General features: G+C 47.9%; 1 long non-coding RNA gene across 5 annotated transcripts in view; it reads right to left on the bottom strand.

Moving 5' to 3' along the window:
• Positions 1-9,237: 9,237 nt before the first annotated feature.
• Positions 9,238-11,643, bottom strand: part of LOC135576030 (uncharacterized) — a 549,349-nt gene continuing 546,943 nt past the window's right edge. For all 5 annotated transcript variants that reach the window (XR_010467565.1, XR_010467558.1, XR_010467559.1 and 2 more), the window contains one exon: positions 9,238-9,967. This is a non-coding gene — a long non-coding RNA (uncharacterized LOC135576030). The remainder of the gene's footprint in view (positions 9,968-11,643) is intronic.

Genomic DNA, 11,643 nt, shown 5'->3' with positions numbered 1-11,643 from the left:
ATATAACATTTCAAAGGAGGAAAGTCCTGTATCAGCCCTCGGTTGTGTCCTTATATTCAAGAGGGCTAAGGGGAGGCACTTTACCCAGTTCATTCTGGTTTCTATCATTAATTTGGTCAGGTGCTTTTTAATTTCTCCGTTCATCCTTTCAACTTTTCCTGAACTCTGGGGGTGCCAAGGAGTGTGATACTCCCACTTGGTTCCCAGAGCTTCTAACGTTTCTCTAATTATTTTGGAAGTAAAATGGGGTCCTCTGTCCGAATCAATAACTGACATGATCCCATATCTAGGTATGATATGCTCTAATAATATTTTTACTACTGTCCTCGCAGTGGCCCGAACTACCGGAAAGGCTTCGACAAAGTGAGTTAGGTGATCTACCAAAACTAGGAGATACTTATACCTGCCTACCTTTGGTAATTCCGTAAAGTCTACCTGAATCCTTTCAAATGGCTTCTTGGCCAGTTGCCTCCCCCCAGGGACTCTTTCCCTAAGACACTGTTTATTTATCCTTTGACAGGTTAAACATTCTCCAACGATTCTTTTTGCTAAATCATACACTCCCAGGGTCATATATTTATTAGCGAACTGGTCTACCAGGGCCTGTACTCCCCAATGGGTTTGCCTATGAAATTCTCTTAAAACTCGCCAAGCCACTCCTTTCGGGAGCATTTCCCTCTCATCAGGTAGCCACCACTTCCCCTCTTGTTCGACTACTCCCATTTGCCCCAATTTCTCCTTTTCCTGATTTGTAAATCTCATAGCATACCTAGTTTGTACAGAGTCCTGTTCAACTGCTTTTATCACCAGTAACGCAGCTTTCTTAGCTTCCTCATCTGCTAAATTATTCCCTCTTATACGTGTGGAGGTTCCCTTCCGATGGCCCTTTACATAAACTACCGCGATTTGTTTGGGCCCTCTTAATGCCTCCAAAGTTTGCTTTATTAAGGTCTCATGTATTAATCCTTTACCCTGAGAATTCATTAGTCCCCTCTCTTCCCAAATTTTTCCGAACGTGTGAACCACCCCAAACGCATATTTAGAATCTGTAAATATTGTTCCTCTCTTATCTTTTAACAACTGTAACGCCCTCAATACTGCGAACAGCTCACAAGCCTGCGCCGACCATCCTGAGTTAAGCGGACCTGACTCCTTAGTTGTCCAGCTATTTCCATCTATTATGGCGTATCCTGATTTCCTCTTTCCATCCACTACCCGCGATGATCCATCTACAAATAATTTTTCTCCACATAGCAACTCCTCTTCTTCTAAATCCTCTCTTATTTTGACTTGATATTCTATTACCCTGATACAATCATGGGAAAGAGATTCGCTCGGTTCCCCATACAAAAATTGGGCTGGATTCTGCAAGTTAGTGGTTTCAAGCTCTAACTTAGGAGAGTGCAATAGGATCCCTTCATATTTCAATAACCTAGCATCCGTAATCCATTTGTCAGCTTTCTGCTGCAATACCCCTCGTATATTATGAGGTGTGTATACCTTTAATTCCCCTCCCATAGTTATTTTTCCAGCTTCTTCAACTAGGAGAGCAGTAGCAACTATGGCCTGTAAACAGGTAGGCCAGCCGCGACTAACTGGATCTAATAATTTGGAATAATATCCTACGGGTTTCTTTTTACCTGCCCATTCTTGTGTTAGGACTCCAAAGGCTGTTCCACCCTCCGTGTTAACAAATAAGTAAAAAGGTCTTCGGGCATCTACCAGACTCAGTACTGGGGCATTTACTAAATCAGCTTTTAAGTTTTCTAATTGTTTATCATCTTCTGTACTCCATTTCATCAGACCTTCCCCCACTAACTTCTGATATAAGAACTTAACCTTGTTACTGTAATTTTCAATCCATTGTCTACAGTAGCCGAAAAGACCTAAAAGTTGTCGCACCTGCCTTTTATTCTTGGGAGGCTGGAGGGATAAAATAGCATTTACTCGATCTGGATCCAGCTTCTTAGTCCCTTTGCTCAACCAGTGCCCTAAATATTTTACCTCTTCCTCGGTAAATTGCAGTTTAGATCTTGATACCTTTAAACCCTTTAGACTCAGGAAATTTAATAACTTAATGCTGGTGCTTCGCACACTATCTTGACTTTTTCCAGCTATTAATAGATCATCTACATATTGTACTAAAACTACTCCAAGTTCCAGGTCAAAATTCTCCAAGACTTGTTCCAGGGCCTGCCCAAAGAGGTTTGGAGATTCAGTAAATCCTTGTGGAAGAACCGTCCATCTAAGTTGTTGCTTCCGATGGGTATCAGGGTTCTCCCACTCAAAGGCAAAATAGTCACGACATTCTTCTCTCAAAGGACAGGCCCAGAAGGCATCCTTTAGGTCTATTACACTATACCAGGTCAACTCTGGGGACACTTGGCTTAATAGGTTATAAGGGTTGGCCACTACCGGAAATCTAGTTACTGTTCTTTTATTTACTTCACGGAGGTCTTGTACTAGACGATAAGACCCATCTGATTTCTTTACAGGTAAGATGGGGGTATTGTGGGGCGACATACATGGTTCTAGTAACCCTTGTTGTAACAATCGATTAATGACTGGTTGCAGCCCGCGTCTCCCATCCTGTGATATAGGGTATTGTTTAACACGTATTGGTACTTCCGGATCCGTTATTGTCACTGTAATTGGTGGAATATCTAATTTTCCAACCGACTCAGGAGTGTACCATACTTCAGGATTGATCTTAGCTTCGTCTTCGGTTGTTAAAGCGTACAGTTTTACTTTCAATTCTCGATCTTTTACCTCCAAACTAATTCCCAATTCGACGATTAAATCCCTTCCTAACAGGTTATATTCAGCTTCAGATACTAATAAAAAGGACCCTACCCCTATCCGGGATGGGGATTCTACTTCCACTCCTTTAATTATGGGTACAGAAAAGGGTTCTCCTTTTGCTCCTATTATTTGTACTTTCTCCGAGGATGGAGTGCATCCCCAGGGTACAGTTTGGACAGTAGATCTTTCTGCCCCTGAATCTACCAGGAATTCCATCTCCTGGTGCTGGGGACCTAATTTCAATTTTATCAAGGGCTCTGTTGTTTTAGAAGTCCCCAGCAGATAGAGCCCCTGACACCCCTACTCGGCAGAATACATTTTCTCATCCTGTATACGTTTCCTACAGTTCCTTCGCATATGTCCCTTCCTCTGACAGTAAAAACATTCGATTTCCTTCCAGTCCTTCAGTCCGACTTGACTTCCCTGAGGTGGCCCATTCCCACCTATGCGTGGTGGCCCTCCCTTCTGTGGAGCCGTCCTCTGTCCCTCTCCAACTGCCGCTACTAACATTTTAGCTTGCCTCTTCTGAGTCTCTTCCTCCCTTCTCACATAAACCTTCTGTGCTTCCCTTAGCAACTCATCCAACCCTTTCTCTTGCCAATCTTCCAACTTTTCTAACTTCTTTCTAATATCCGGCCATGACTTCGCCACAAACTGTGTTTTTAAAAGAGCTTGCCCGACTGGTGTCATCGGGTCTATCCCAGAATAAAGCTGCAAGCTCTTTCTTAGTCTTTCTAACCATTCTGTGGGAGTTTCATCTTTCTTTTGTTGTTCATTAAAGGCTTTATTTATGTTCTGCCCTCGAGGGACAGATTCCTTAATCCCTTGGATGATTATAGTGCGAAGATCTCCCATATGGCCCCTGTGTTCCGGGTTTTGATTATCCCAGTTAGGACGCTGCTGGGGCCACTTAATGTCAGCACCCGGCCCTTGTTGGTGTTGCTGGTCCCAAACTCTCATCCCAGCCCTCCGAATCATTTCCCGCTCTTCTGCGGTAAATAGTATCCCTAAAATAGCTTGCAGTTCATCCCAGGTATATAAATTAGGTCCTAAAAACTGATCTACCCTTTCCGAAACTCCTAAGGGATCTTCTAACAAATTCCCCATTTCCTTCTTAAATTCTCTTACATCCCCCGAATTTAGAGGCACTGACACAAACCCCACTCCGGGTTGTGGACCTCCCATCGCTATTTCTCGTAATGGGTATAGCCCTGTTTCTGATGATGCTTGCTGTCCTGCCCCTGATGTAGTTTGCTGCCTAGCTTGACTCCTCGTGAGTCTTCGGGTTCCCCTAAGTGACCCCGAAGAATCGGAATCCTCCTCAGAAGCCGAAGGCATAAGGGGAGAGGAGGGCCTTGGATTCGCTGCTGGCGGGGGATCATAGGGAGGGGGAGGGGGTGGAGGTTCCTCGGGAGCCCTCTTTTTGCGGCCAGATTTCTTTTCGCTTATGGTAAAAATCCCAGCGCGAGTCGCAGGAGGTAGCCAACAACGCGCATATTCGCTCTCCTCAGGATCAAAGGGCTCCTTATCATTTACATAAAAATTTAGGGCCTGACAAATCCAATCTTCAAATGAACCAAAAATTGGCCAAAATAAATGATCTGGTCTAATCTGCTGGTTTCCCCAGACATGCATGCAATAATAAACCATTTTTTCCCTCTCTTTGTTTCGCGTGCAAGCTGCACCTTCCCAATTCTTGAGCATAAGGCCCAATGGGGAATCTTGGGGAATATCTGGCAACCTCTCTGTGGGTCCCTTCCCCATGAGATCAGAAGGCTTGCCCTTCTTCTGTCCCATCTTCCGGAGTGTCTTCTTTTCACACACACACACGCACCCCTCGTTCGTGGCTCACGCCCTCGCGGGCTATGAGAACCGCACTACTAGAGAGTCCCGCCCTGCCTTACAGGGTCCACACTCACTTCGCTTCCTCCCCAAGCGGGGGGGCGTCTCGTTCATGCACACTCCAGGATACCCACCCCAACCGAACGGAATTACTTTATACTTACCCTCCCCGGGGTCTTCGTCCGGTTCTTCGTGCACAAAGGTTTACGGGGTTCAATTCTTTTGCCTAATTACCTAAATTTCGGGTTCGGAGGTTAAGGTTTCAGGGCGATCCTCCGTCCACTCCAGGGCCGTCTGAAAACGGGACGGGGCGCCTCCCTGAAGTTTAGGAGTCCCTCCCGGAGATCCTTAATCCGAGTCACGGCACCAAAATTTGTTATAAATAAGAGCCAATCAATCGATTCTGAGTCAATCAATCGATTTTATTTAGCAAGCGGTAATTAGGCAAAACAGCGCTGGGTGACCGGGGGAAGCTCAGTTCCACCAACAGGCACACCAAATCAACCTTTCGTATGTGCTTATATACGTTATGCGTTCGTTTACGTGCTGGGAATTTCCGCCTCTGGAACTTTTGTTATCTGTTGCAACATCCGAGCGCTTTGTTATCTGTAACACCATCTGGGAGTCCTATTATCTGTGGCACCATCCGGGAGTCCTGTTATCTATGACACCATCCGGTAGTCCTGTTATTTATGGCACCACCTGGTAGTCCTGGTATTTATGGCATTGTCTTTAACTACTACTACAAGGTTCTACAAAACATAATCAAACTCGCACAAGCACAGTTACTGCTTACAATAATATGCATAATACAATTGAATCCTACTCGATTTGTTCAACATTAACAATTTTGACCATCACTTATTACAATAGGGTTCATGATATTATGTGCATTTCTAGGTTTACTGTTCATGCCATGTATGATCCCGTGCTTTCTTTGCTTAATACATTCAGTAGTCCAAGGCATGCAAATCTCAGCCATGCCTATAGATCCTGAAATGGCAACAAAAGGAACAGGGTATAAATTAATGATTTTAAAAGACAACACAAAATTGGACCTAGCGGCCACCAGGGAGGTGCTAGCTAACTTTGAGGCCAAAGCACGAATCAGGGGGATAAAAAAGAAGAAGGGGGAATTGTGAGAAACGCAGCTGTGATTCGTGCTGTTGTTTACAGATATAACCAAATAAGGCATGGGCTCTTAAGAAAATGAAAAGATAGTTAAGTTTTATGTAAAAAGTTGTGGGACTTGTTTTGTCCCACATGCACATGTGTATGGGAAAGGTGGGGGGGAGTGACGTGAAGGAGAAGGTGGCCTTCCCCGAGATGCTGCCACGGGGGAAGTGGGGGGAGCCCGGTAGAAAAGACCCCTCGGTAACAACCTGGAGTCTGCACGCGAGGGGGCGGGCACTGAGGAAGAAGGAACTCCTCAACCACCAATCAGAGCGAGAGAAGACCCCTAGTGGCAACCAACCACGGACTCAGAGTGCGAGAAGGGCTAGCCAAGGAAATAAAAGAGGTCGGTCAGAAACTTAAGGTGTGTGTGTTTAATTCACCTATTAAATAAACCAGACTCTTGTTTGGCAAATTATCGGAGTATTGGTCATTTATCACACTCAGTATCTGTTCTGATCGGTTTTATCTCGTCATTACTAATGCCAGAAAGAGGTGGAAATATAAAGATGATGGGTTGTGCTGGACAGAATTACGTCATTTTTGCCAAATAAAGAACGGTAGCGTAGTATATGCTGAGAGAGGAGCTATTGGCAACAACACTGCAGAAATGGTCTGGGGATTGTGGGTGACTGTGGGCTAAACATGAGTAAATATCAACTTGTTTTGTTCTTTGTGAAATTTAAAAACCAGGCTGTGCCACAACTGTGTGTTCTACAGATTTCGGATCAGGCTTTCACAGCTGGATGTTGAATCAGACTTTTCAGTTTTTAATTCTAAAACCCACTTAGTCACAGGGATTATGTACTGAATTGTGAAGCTCTGCTTTGCTTTTCATGAGACCTGTATTTAGCTTTCTGTTTATTCAAATTTCTTTAACCACAGCAAGCAATGTGATTGGCAATGCGTTCCATGAGTGCTGATACTGTGAGTCTTGTTTCACGAACCTCAGGGAGGTTTTTTCCTTCCCAGAAAATCCCTGTTCATTAGAACTGAAGAATTTAAGTGTGTCCAGACAGCACACGAGTTTAAGGGTTTGGGGCAGAGTTTTCTTTGTGATTTTACTGTGATCATCAGCAAGCTATTAAAGAATCCCAGGAGTTGCTGCACAACCCAAGCAGTGGCAGAAATATAATAAATCACAGGTCCTAAATACTAAGGAATGGCCTTGGGAATTCACCCATAGTCCATCTGGTATGAAAACACAGCTTTTTGATATATTTATCTTTGTATCCAGCAGGATGGGGGAGCGAATCAGAAGACTTAAAGTGATAAAACTCACTGGCTGACAGTTTAATCAGGAAAGGAAAAGCCATGCGCACAAGCAAACTGGCACTGGCACCACTGGCACTGCCACTGGCACTGCAACCGGCACCTCTGTCCCTGTGGTGCCTCCTCCTGCCGCGCCCCTGGGGCTGCGGCCAGCCCAGGGGCTCCTCCTGCATCTCCTGCACCGCGGCAGTGACCAGGGACCTGCCAGCACATGGTGGTGGTGACCTGGGGCCGGTGCTGCAGTGGGATGGCCAGTAGCCATGGAGCCCGGGTAGCACTGTGGGTGTCACGGAGGCACCACAAAAGGCAGTTTTAGGCAGACAACAAGTTCCAAAGCAGACTTTATTCTAGATGGGAAAGCATAGCAAATAAACTAGAAACAGGGTTTATACAATTATTTAGCACTCCAACAACATAAAATTCAGGTTCAGATATCACCTGAGGAGGTTATTTGGATACGACAACGTAAGAATAACAAGGATCAACAATGTGCCCGCATTCACTCACAAGAAACAGAACTAGAGGCCTCTCACTCATGGGTGCCCCGAAGAAACAATCACTCACCTGGGCTGGGCGAGGGCTCTCACTTGCCTGGGGTAGGCAAGGACTCATCCCAGGATATATCCAGTAGAGAAAAATAACCACCCAGCACAGGAGGAGGTGAGGCGCTCTCGGTGCCAGGCAGTCTCCTTAGACAGCGTCCCAGTCTAAGGAGAGGGCTCCAGTTCACAGACCTGCTGCTCTGAGAAGACCACTCCAAGGGGCTCTTCGGTGGGGGCCCCGCTCCATAGTCTAGGCAGATGTGGCTGTGGGCATTTCAACATGGTCCAGAAGCTTCTCAGCTTCTCTGGGCACATTCTTTGCTGAGGACCCTGTCACCGACTGAGGGTCCCACCCCTCCTGTCCCCCCAGCTGCTGGAGGTGAAGTCACCCTGCCCGGGGTAGGGGAGGATGTGACTGGGAGCGCCTTGGTACCACCCTCGATGTGTACGTGGGGACAGGCACAGTGGGGCACAAAAGGTTCTAAGGAGCCATCAACTGCCCTGTTGAATGCTCCGGATCATGGGGGGTTGTGCAACTGCCACAGTGGGGCATTGTGACGTCACTGGTGATGTCACAAAGGGCCCTGCCCAGGCACCCCTATAAAAGCAGGGCCGGGGGTGCAGAGCTGCATCCTCTGGCAGGACAGGGCGGCGGCCACCCCACCATGGCCCGGTACCGGCAAAGCAGGAGCCGCAGCCGCAGCCGCAGCCACCGCCGCGGCCGGCGCCACTACCGGAGCCGCTCTCGCCGCCGCTATGGGCGAAGCCGACGCCGGCGGTACAGGAGCAGCCGCCGCCGGCGGGGGACACGGCGCCGCCGCCGCTGAGCCGACCCCAGCACTGGCGTCTGGGGAACCGGCAGAGCCTTGGCCACCACCACCGCCACACCAGTGCACCACCACGGCTCCACCAATAAAACTGGAACGATGGCACAAGGCGTGCGTGTGTCTCCGGTGTCCCTGTGGGCCAGTTGTGTGTCCCATGGGTACGTGTCTGTGCTGGGGGCGTGTATCCTATGGCTGGCATGTCCAGGACAAGCACATGTCTCCAGGGATGGAGCTGCTCCAACCTCCCTGCTCCTGTGCTGGGTCTGACTCGTTCCCATGGCCCAGCCCACCTCCATGTCCCAGCCAGTCTCTGTGACCCAGGCCATCTACGTCCCAGCCTATCTCTGTGTCCTAGCCCACCTCTGTGTCCCAGTCCATCTCCATGTCTCAGCCCGTCTCTGCGTCCCCAGCCTATCTCCATTTCCCTGCCCACCTGCCAGAGATGCCCTGACCGCTCAGGACGAGGATCCTGGACCTTCCCGTGGTCCCAGGGGGGGCGCCCACCGCAGTGCCCCAGGAGGGAGGGGCTGCAGCTTTCGTTGACTTTTGTTCACTTTTAAGAGAGACCTTTGGAGGAGTCAGGTGGGAATCAGGAGCTCCCTGCTGCAGGTTCCCCGTACACTGCCTTTTAGGTAGTTTCATTTGCAGACAAACTATTAAACTCCACTGCTTCATCAGATGAAGTGGAAAGATCAAATGCAGAACTTCAGAATATCACTTTGTGGAGCAACAGTGTCTAAATTCATGGCATCTATTCAAGACAAACATATACTCAGAGGTGCCCCAACAATATCACTTCTGTTACACAGTTTTAGGAACAAATACCCAAGTATTTAATGACAAGAAAAGGAATAATTTAGCTGCACAGAAGTGCCCTCCAAACATATGGGATGTATTGGTTTGGGTATTTCTTTGAATCCCCAAGTCAGAAGTAAGAAACAGCACCAAGTTTAACAATGATGGTTTCTCAGTGGTTTTTGATAACTTTTTCAAAAACCATTAGGCAAAAAAAAAGCATTGAAAAACAAGAGCTGAGTGATACAATGTGAAAATGGCAAAAACTACACTCCAAACAATTTTTTTTGCAAGAAACAGAAACCACACAGCAAGCTATACAAACATACATGTTACCGGCTCTGGACAGACAGATGCAGCCCATGGCAGCACGTTCAGCTGTGCAAACCTTGAACCCGCATGATCTAGAAACAACCTGACATTATCTGTACAACACAAAGTCATACCGGAAATATTCTGGCACATTCAATACGAAATACAACGTCCTGCTGGGTACAAACACCAATATTCACATCAGAACTGTGCAAACCATGGCATTACTCACTTTGGATTTACAACACAGCCTATGTCTTAGTGGAAAATACATCACGTTAATGTTTGTAAAATCAATACAAGGCTACATTGTCTAGAATTCAGTGTAGTGTGTAGAGAGAAAGTGAGAATGTGTTTTTACGTGCTGCTTTTGATGTTCCACTCACTGGCTCCTTTCGACTTCTAGAAGGAAAAATAAAGGTGATCAGAACTTCAGGTAAAACCCAACATGAAACAATGAAAACAGATTGTAAAACCTCAGTATCAAAAGCCTATGTTCTGATAGGCTAGTGAATGTGGCAATTTATTTGTATAAACTGTTCTCTCTCGGTACATTCAGGGCAACTAAAAAAACCCCAAGCCAAAATCACATTCCTTCTTTGTCACAAATTAAGAGTTGCAGATCTAGAACACAACCGTGCCAGAGGAACTCCTCAGATATTTTGTCTCTGCTACATAAGCATCAGAAACACGAAATCTGTACTCCAGGTTTGTGTTCTTAAACAGTCAGCCACCAAAACAGGAAGGTAACTTCAGCCAATCCGTATGTCCCAAGTATTACAAATAGGTACCAGCCACAGCACTTGAGTTCCTGGGAAACCACAGTGACAGTCTAGACACTTCAACGTGCACATTAGTGCTCTGACAAGGAAATAACAAAAAAACCTTTGGAACAGTGTTTAGTTGTGGAAGCTCAAGTGCCGTGTTCAGATATCTACCATGTTTAGCCATGAAAGTGCTGAGATACAAAATACCTTACAGATACTGTCGTGACTAAAAATTGGGGTAGAAATGTCACTTGAAAGGAGTTCCAAGGGTCTGCGGCCAGCAGAACTTGTGATACCTGGATGGTATTGGCCTAGAGGAGCTTTGAAGGTCATGTCTGTGATTTGATGATTCTGTGACAGGAAAGCCCGAATGTAATGATGACTGACTGCTGGAAAAGGTCTTCACCAGCTGCTGACAGCTTCACCAGCAGCTCTCCCGACTCAGAGAGGAGTAATAAACCGATTCCCCCGCTCTCACGCTGCCCCACAGTGTCCAGAGGCACTGTGGTGAGGCACCGATCTTGGTGAACGGGCTTCTTGTGCCATGGGCCCTGGGCAAACTGAGCTTATCAGAGCCGCTGTGGCAGCAAACATCCCTCCTCGTGCCAGGGGAGCTCCGTCCCGCAATTGGCTCCGAGCGGCTGCCTGGGAACAAGCGCCCGCTTCATCACGTCCCTCTGGACGGCCCCGTCCTGCTCAGGGACAGCGCTGGCCTGGGCCGGGGATGGGGGCATTGAAGGGACACTGGGTGGGGACAAGGGCCTTTGGTGAGCTGTGGCCACGTCCCAGGAAGGGCCGGGGCTGGAGCCAGAGCCTTGTTGGGGACAGGGACACTGGGACCCACCACGCGGGATCAGCTCTGCAGAGTGGGACCCAGGTTGTCTGGGAGGGCACAGTGACCCCAGGCAGGGGCAGGTGAGAGCCAGGGCAGGGGACGTTCCCTCCGCTCTGTTCTCAGCTGTGGCTGGAGACTGGACCAGTTGGGGGCTGGCGGTGCAAGGGAAATGGGGTGGGCAGGAGCTCTCACTGACACCACCCCAGCACTTCCCCCAAGCCCAGCCCTCCTCTCCCAGAGCCCAGGATTCACCAGTGCTCCCCACTGTCAGTGCCACCAGTGCCTGAGGATCCCAGTCACCAGCTGTCCACACTGCCCATTGCCCCAGTTCTCCCCCCACCTCCCAGAGTTCCCTAATCCTGGGGCCCCTGGTGCCCCAAGAAGAGGAGTGACTCCCAGCCCCTCATTTATTTAAGGGTCTGGAAAGGGCTCAGAGATAATTGTGCTTAGAGACCCCAGACTTGAGGCTGGTGTCA

This window comes from Columba livia, chromosome 22 (genome assembly GCF_036013475.1).
Source record: "Columba livia isolate bColLiv1 breed racing homer chromosome 22, bColLiv1.pat.W.v2, whole genome shotgun sequence".
NCBI lineage: Eukaryota > Metazoa > Chordata > Aves > Columbiformes > Columbidae > Columba > Columba livia.
The sequence above is the reverse complement of the archived record's forward strand: the minus strand, read 5'-3'. Positions and strand labels throughout refer to the sequence as shown.